At 40.7% G+C, this 8043-nt stretch overlaps 1 long non-coding RNA gene across 1 annotated transcript; it reads right to left on the reverse strand.

Moving 5' to 3' along the window:
• Window positions 1-3165: 3165 nt before the first annotated feature.
• On the reverse strand, window positions 3166-7777 carry LOC124878836. Its single transcript, XR_007040866.1, has 3 exons — window positions 7600-7777; window positions 4076-4195; window positions 3166-3682 (listed from the first exon to the last, which is right to left on the reverse strand). It is a non-coding gene; the product is annotated as an uncharacterized LOC124878836 (long non-coding RNA).
• Between the last annotated feature and the right edge of the window lie 266 nt (window positions 7778-8043).

Below are 8043 nucleotides of genomic sequence, written 5' to 3' on the forward strand. Positions count from 1 at the left end.
GTTCGTTCACAAATGTTCTTTAACAAACCTCTGAGCCCTTCACAGAACAGACACCAAGTTGGTGCCTATTGAAGGCAACTGTTTACACTGAGTTTTCTTTAGGGGTATCAGAGTAATTGGGACTGCATATGCACAACATTTTCATATTATTATTTGGTAAAAAAGAACTATAATTTTCCTTCCCCTCCACAATAATGCTCTACTTTATGTTGATCTATCATATAAATATTTCAAGGGATGTGATTACTTTTGCAATACACTGTAACTCAAGTATATTAACTTTCTTTCAGGCTAACAAAAGTGACAACTTATAGGTTATGTCTGACTGCCACTTTTTTAACGGTTTGTCTCTGATGTGTTTATGAAATTACATTGTTATTCTTATCCTATATTTAATGGTTATTATAAACCATGTGTCTCAACCTGAGACACATTTTCTTATAATTTTATTTAATATTTCTGATTAAAAAACAAAGGTAATGATAAAATAAATGCAGTACAGACCAAATGTTTGGACACACCTTCTCATTCAAAGGGTTTTCTTTATTTTCATGACTATGAATATTGTAGCTTCATACTGAAGGCATCAAAACTATGAATTAACACATGTGGAATTATATACTGAACAAAAAAGTGTGAAACAACTGAAAATATGTCTTATATTCTAGGTTCTTCAAAGTAGCCACCTTTTGCTTTGATTACTGCTCCGCACACTCTTGGCATTCTGTTGATGAGCTTCAAGAAGTAGTCACCTGAAATGGTTTTCCAACAGTCTTGAATGAGTTCCCAGAGATGCTTAGCACTTGTTGGTCCTTTTGCCTTCACTCTGTGGTCCAGCTCACCCCAAAACATCTCGATTGGGTTCAGGTCCGGTGACTGTGGAGGCCAGGTCATCTGGCGCAGCACTCCATCACTCTCCTTCTTGGTCAAATAGCCCTTACACAGCCTGGAGGTGTGTTTGGGGTCATTGTCCTGTTGAAAAATAAATTATGGTCCAACTAAATGCAAACCGGATGGAATAGCATGCTGCTGCAAGATGCTGTGGTAGCCATGCTGGTTCAGTATGCCTTCAATTTTTAATAAATCCCCAACAGTGTCACCAGCAAAGCACCCCCACACCATCACACCTCCTCCTCCATGCTTCACGATGGGAACCAGGCATGTAGAGTCCATCCGTTCACCTCTTCTGCGCCGCACAAAGACACGGTGGTTGGAACCAAAGATCTCAAACTTGGACTCATCAGACCAAAGCACAGATTTCCACTGGTCTAATGTCCATTCCTTGTGTTATTTAGCCTAAACAAGTCTCTTCTGCTTGTTGCCTGTCCTCAGCAGTGGTTTCCTAGCAGCTATTTTACCATGAAGGCCTGATTCACACAGTCTCCTCTTAACAGTTGTTCTAGAGATGTGTCTGCTGCTAGAACTCTGTGTGGCATTGACCTGTTCTCTAATCTGAGCTGCTGTTAACCTGCGATTTCTGAGGCTGGTGACTCGGATGAACTTATCGTCCGCAGCAGAGGTGACTCTTGGTCTTCCTTTCCTGGGGCGGTCCTCATGTGAGCCAGTTTCTTTGTAGCGCTTGATGGTTTTTGCGACTGGACTTGGGGACACTTTCAAAGTTTTCCAAATTGTTCGGACAGACTGACCTTCATTTCTTAAAGTAATGATGGCCACTCGTTTTTTTTTACTTAGCTGCTTTTTTCTTGCCATAATACAAATTCTAACAGTCTATTCAGTAGGACTATCAGCTGTGTACTGTATCCACCTCCTGCACAACACAACTGATGGTCCCAACCCCATTTATAAGACTTGAAATCCCACTTATTAAACCTGACGGGGCACACCTGTGAAGTGAAAACCATTTCAGGAGACTACCTCTTGAAGCTCATCAACAGAATGCCAAGAGTGTGTGGAGCAGTAATCAAAGCAAAAGGTGGCTACTTTGAAGAACCTAGAATATAAGACATATTTTCAGTTGTTTCACACTTTTTTGGCTCAGTATATAATTCCACATGTGTTAAGTCATAGTTTTGATGCCTTCAGTGTGAAGCTACAATATTCATAGTCATGAAAATAAAGAAAACTCTTTGAATGAGAAGGTGTGTCCAAACATTTGGTCTGTACTGTATATCCAAAACATTTGCCAGTTTTATACAGAATGATTCTATTTGAAATAGACACATCCAAAATGCTGCTGCCAGTGTCCTGACCAACAACAGGAAAACAGATCCTATCGCACCAGTTCCTAATTCACTGCACTGGCAGTTCCCTGTTTGTTGAAGAATTTTTATATTATCTATAAAGTACTTAATAATCTACATTACAGAGATGCTTGTGTGAACCATCTAGACCCTTCAGATCTTCAGAGACCTGCTTGCTCAATGTTCGCAGGACCAGAATTACACCAGGTGAGGCAGCATTTAGTTTCTATACTCTTCACCTTTGGAACAAACTCCCTGATAACCTGACATGTGCAGAAACTGTTGGTTTCCATAAATCAGGACTGAAATTTTTTTTTCTTATAGCAGTTTTTGATCAAAGTCTGACTAATGAACTGTTTGAAACATTTGTTTCTTGTATGTGTTTAATATCTATATTTTAGCAATTTTTCCTTTTTTGCAGTACTTTTATGCTCAAGCTTTGTTATTTTTATTTGTTTAATTTAATTTAATTTTAATTCCTTTAATACCCTGGAAAGCACTTCGGATTGCCAAATTGTAGAAACTGTGCTATCTACATAAATTGAATTAAATTCAATTCAGTTTTATTTATATAGCGCCATATCACAACACATCATCTTAAGCCACTTTACAAAGTCAATTCAGTTAAATCATACAGATTTCAAGTCAGGTTCACACATTCCAAATAATCCTAACAATCAAACAGTGCAGACAGATTCAGGTTAATATTCAAATCGTTTAAAAGTTTTTCTATCTAAGGAAACCCAGCAGATTGCATCCATTCAGTGACTTGCAGCATTCACTCCTCCTGGATGAGCATGTAGAGACAGTGGACAGTCACTGGCGTTGACTTTGCAGCAATCCCTCATACTGAGCATGCATGTAGCGACAGTGGAGAGGAAAAACTCCCTTTTAACAGGAAGAAACCTCCAGCAGAATCCGGCTCAGTGTGAGCGGCCATCTGCCACGACCGACTGGAGGTTTGAGAGAACAGAGCAGAGACACAAAAAGAACAAAGAAGCACTGATCCAGGAGTCCTTTCTATCGGAAAGAAAAGTAAAACATTAACAATAAACTTGCCTTGCCTATTATTACCATCATGTTGCTCAGCAAAACAAAATTCCAAATGATAGCATATTAATACATAGGATCAAGCTATATTCAGTAATTAAATCATATTCATTAACTGAAAGAAAAAACATGTTCTGATTCATAAACCCAGAAATTTGACTTATTTTCTCTTAATTGCGACTCAGCTATAAAACATTTAGGTTAATTTTGATTTACATTAATACTGCATACTGAATTTTAAAACACTTTCTTGTTTTGTCATAATAATTTATGTTTAAATACTTTTGCCAGACTACTGTCTTAGTAAGTATATGTGATTTTACTTCTTTAAGTGACAAATTGAGATTGAAGGAAATGACTTTAATCATGTAGTCATCAAATTAAATATTTCTAGGCTTCTTCTGTTTCTTTCTTCTTTTCCAGGTAACAATCTGTAGAGAAACAAAGACAAAACTCAACTCAGCAGTTTGTTCCTATTTATTTAAATCATGATCCAAATAATGGCTGAAATGGAGGTTAGATTTACAGCAGAAATTCCCAGATCCATGTCTACTGGAAAGCAGGAATGAAAGTGCAAGCTGCTTTTTTTCCTTTTAATATGAGAGCCTTTTGAGGTTTTTGTGAAGAGATCCGATAGAGATGGTAAGGGGCAAAATGAATTTAAAGGTTCCTAGAACCTCACATATGTTCTATGAATCTTGAAAATTCTTACTCTGTCACCATTATTTGGCTTCTTTACCAACTAAAAACCTGACATTTGAAGTCTAACTCAAAGTTGTACCACTTCAGACAGTATAATGTGTGAGTTTAATCATGTTCCTCACCTGCCTTCCCGTCATAGCGGAAGCTTATTCCAACATTGAACTTCAGACACTCGGCTATCCTCCTGTGTTCGCTTTCAGCAGCTTTCAGTTCCTCAGAGTCCAGGTGTTTCCCCTCACTTCCTGTGTCAGAGAAAATGACAGGAAGTCAGCGACCTCTGTGCAGATGAAGAAACCTATGAGGCAGACTCAGCTCTGATACACACTTTGCATATTAAGTATTACTCAATACAAAAGGTTTGCAATGGTCTGTTTTGTTCTTGCTTGAAAGGAAAAAAACTTACAATATTACAACAAATTAATCTTTAATAGCAGTATTCTCACATTGTACATATTGCTGCAGTTCTCTAACAGGGAACCTTGGATCCTGGGTGAGGCAAAAATGAGCCTGGAAGAAACAATGGCAGTTCATCAGTGTGGTTTACATGTAGTCTATCTGCATTGGCATGGAGTGGCCATGCTGGCCTCCTGCTACGTCAGGGGCAGGGCTCCAATCAGTTCATAGGAATCCTCTTGATGGCACGGCTGCTATGCACATTGTGTCTTGCCGCTGTTCTTGCTGTGACCAAAGGTGTCCCACAAAGCAGCTATAACAAACAATACCTGCTCTCTCAGGCTACCTAAACACATAAAATTGGTATGTGCTGCTAGAGAGAAGCGCACACACCTCGAAATTGCAACTAGGCTGAGTTTTTCTGGTTAATGGGAAACTGAGGGAAGTGGTGAAGTTTACAGACTGTAACACACTGCAGCAAGTGTTCTGATAAAAATTAAAAAGAGAGATCATATTTCTCGTATTTTAGCTTCCCTTCATTGGCTCCCAGTTAAATCCAGAATAGAATTTAAAATTCTCCTCCTCACATATAAACCCTTAATGAATTACAGGTCCTTCTCAAAATATTAGCATATTGTGATAAAGTTCATTATTTTCCATAATGTAATGATGAAAATTTAACATTCATATATTTTAGATTCATTGCACACTAACTGAAATATTTCAGGTCTTTTATTGTCTTAATACGGATGATTTTGGCATACAGCTCATGAAAACCCAAAACTCCTATCTCAAAAAATTAGCATATCATTAAAAGGGTCTCTAAACGAGCTATGAACCTAATCATCTGAATCAACGAGTTAACTCTAAACACCTGCAAAAGATTCCTGAGGCCTTTAAAACTCCCAGCCTGGTTCATCACTCAAAACCCCAATCATGGGTAAGACTGCCGACCTGACTGCTGTCCAGAAGGCCACTATTGACACCCTCAAGCAAGAGAGTAAGACACAAAAAGAAATTTCTGAACGAATGGGCTGTTCCCAGAGTGCTGTATCAAGGCACCTCAGTGGGAAGTCTGTGGGAAGGAAAAAGTGTGGCAGAAAACGCTGCACAACGAGAAGAAGTGACCGGACCCTGAGGAAGATTGTGGAGAAGGGCTGATTCCAGACCTTGGGGGACCTGCGGAAGCAGTGGACTGAGTCTGGAGTATAAACATCCAGAGCCACCGTGCACAGGCGTGTGCAGGAAATGGGCTACAGGTGCTGCATTCCCCAGGTCAAGCCACTTTTGAACCAGAAACAACGGCTGAAGCGCCTGACCTGGGCTACAGAGAAGCAGCACTGGACTGTTGCTCAGTGGTCCAAAGTACTTTTTTCGGATGAAAGCAAATTCTGCATGTCATTCGGAAATCAAGGTGCCAGAGTCTGGAGGAAGACTGGGGAGAAGGAAATGCCAAAATGCCAGAAGTCCAGTGTCAAGTACCCACAGTCAGTGATGGTCTGGGGTGCCGTGTCAGCTGCTGGTGTTGGTCCACTGTGTTTTATCAAGGGCAGGGTCAATGCAGCTAGCTATCAGGAGATTTTGGAGCACTTCATGCTTCCATCTGCTGAAAAGCTTTATGGAGATGAAGATTTCATTTTTCAGCATGACCTGGCACCTGCTCACAGTGCCAAAACCACTGGTAAATGGTTTACTGACCATGGTATCACTGTGCTCAATTGGCCTGCCAACTCTCCTGACCTGAACCCCATAGAGAATCTGTGGGATATTGTGAAGAGAACGTTGAGAGACTCAAGACCCAACACTCTGGATGAGCTAAAGGCCGCTATCGAAGCATCCTGGGCCTCCATAAGACCTCAGCAGTGCCACAGGCTGATTGCCTCCATGCCACGCCGCATTGAAGCAGTCATTTCTGCAAAAGGATTCCCGACCAAGTATTGAGTGCATAACTGTACATGATTATTTGAAGGTTGACGTTTTTTGTATTAAAAACAGTCAGTTATTTTCTACCGCTTATTCCATAGTGTGTCGCGGGGGAGCTGGTGCCTATCTCCAGCAGTCTATGGGCAGGAGGCGGGGTACACCCTGGACAGGTCGCCAGTCCATTGCAAGGCAGCACACATACAACCATGCACACACCTAAGGGCAATTTAGAGAGACCAGTTAACCTAACAGGCATGTCTTTGGACTGTGGGAGGAAGCCAGAGTACCTGGTGAGAACCCACACATGCACAGGGAGAACATGCAAACTCCATGCAGAAAGACCCCAGGCTGGGAATTGAACCCAGGACCTCCTTGCTGCAAGGCAACAGTGCTACCAACTGCGCCACCATGCAGCTGTATTAAAAACACTTTTCTTTTATTGGTCGGATGAAATATGCTAATTTTGTGAGATAGGAATTTTGGGTTTTCATGAGCTGTATGCCACAATCATCCGTATTAAGACAATAAAAGACCTGAAATATTTCAGTTAGTGTGCAATGAATCTAAAATATATGAATGTTACATTTTCATCATTACATTATGGAAAATAATGAACTTTATCACAATATGCTAATATTTTGAGAAGGACATGTAGCTCCATCATACATCAGAGATCTGATTTTTCCATATGTTCCTAACAGAGCACTTCATTCTCAGACTGCAGGTCAATTGGTGGTTCCCAGGGTCACTAAAAATAGAATGAGAGGCAGATCTTTTAGTTATCAGGTCTTCAGCTTTAACTTTATGTTCTCTCTCTATTTTTTCTCTTTCTAGAAGCTACATCTGGCCTGGTATTCTGTTTAGCTGTGACATTTTTCTGGAGGGGTGCATCAACTGAGCCACTACTACCAACAACCTAACATGATACACTTGCCTTTGTCTTTTAGTGTTTCCCCCTATCTCTTCCCTTGACAAAATGCCTGAGCTTTAGCTGCGACTACCTGTATGTCCGTTTTTCATCCTATAGACTTGAAAACTGACTCAGAGTGTATCTGCATAGATGTGTTTCTCCCCTAGATGAACCCACTAAAGGAGCTACCACCGCCATAAACGTTTTACTTTATTTAACATAGAAACTCCTGGATCAGTGCTTCTGTGTGTTCTCTCAAACCCCCAGTCGGTCATGGCAGATAGCTGCTCACATGTAGCGGTGTTATTTTCCAACTGGGATGAAGGTTTTGAGATCATAGGAAGGTCTTAATCCTGTCTCCAGTATAATTTACAGATTGTCCTTTAAATATGTTTACCAGTATTAAAGTGTTTGCCTTACTGTAAATGAGCAGCATCCTCTCCGGTGCACCCCACACACTCCATGGTAGACAATGAGCAGGCAGCTGGAACAGCCCTGGTGGACATCTGCTCGACCCTGATCATTGTACGGAGTCACCACACCACCAAACTCCCGCACTCCTTGAAGGAACAGAATCAGCAACAATAAACTATGAACACTAAAATCCTATCATCCCGTCACTTCTAGACCTTTCCCCCGTTGTTTTGATCAGCTACTCCTGATTACCTGTAAAGGGAATATTTCTTTGTCTTTTGGTAGAGTACAACCTATTTTGTCCCATCCGTCTTCTGCATTTAAGACAGTAAATCATGGACAGGCAGAGGTTCCCTGAGGCAAACACAACTGAACTCATCAGGCTGGGAATGTCTTATCCAAGACCAAAAGGTCAAATGTCTTGACTGAGACAATCCTTGAGTATAAAGT

Source organism: Girardinichthys multiradiatus, chromosome 13, assembly GCF_021462225.1.
Source record: "Girardinichthys multiradiatus isolate DD_20200921_A chromosome 13, DD_fGirMul_XY1, whole genome shotgun sequence".
NCBI classification, from domain to species: Eukaryota; Metazoa; Chordata; class Actinopteri; order Cyprinodontiformes; family Goodeidae; genus Girardinichthys; species Girardinichthys multiradiatus.